Source organism: Buceros rhinoceros, unplaced genomic scaffold (genome assembly GCF_000710305.1).
Source record: "Buceros rhinoceros silvestris isolate BGI_N320 unplaced genomic scaffold, ASM71030v1 scaffold37426, whole genome shotgun sequence".
Lineage (NCBI taxonomy): Eukaryota > Metazoa > Chordata > Aves > Bucerotiformes > Bucerotidae > Buceros > Buceros rhinoceros.
The window spans coordinates 26,569-26,930 of NW_010418789.1; positions in this window are offsets into that span (position 1 = coordinate 26,569).

Consider the following 362-nt stretch of genomic DNA (forward strand, 5'->3'; position numbering starts at 1 on the left):
TGGTGTGAAGGACAAGGGGACAAGAAGGACCCACTGAGTGCCCTAGGGCAGGAACGAGTCCCTTGCCACAGGGACAACAAGCTCCCGCAGCTGTTTCCACCCCGTACCTTGTTTCTGTGTGAATATATGAGAGCATTTACACGAGGTCATCAGATGGCAAAGCAATTAGGAAGGGCAGAGATCATCTCCCAGAGATTAAGGTTTTTAAGGGGAAAGGGCAACACCACAGAGGGCAAGCACTGATTCTCAAGTGCCCTGAGAACCAGGGTCCCCCCTTCCCAACCGCGTCGAGCCCTGGGTGAGGGCTGGGCTGCAGAGGAGACCCCCGCCCCGACCCCAGGAGCCCGCGACAGGGGACACTC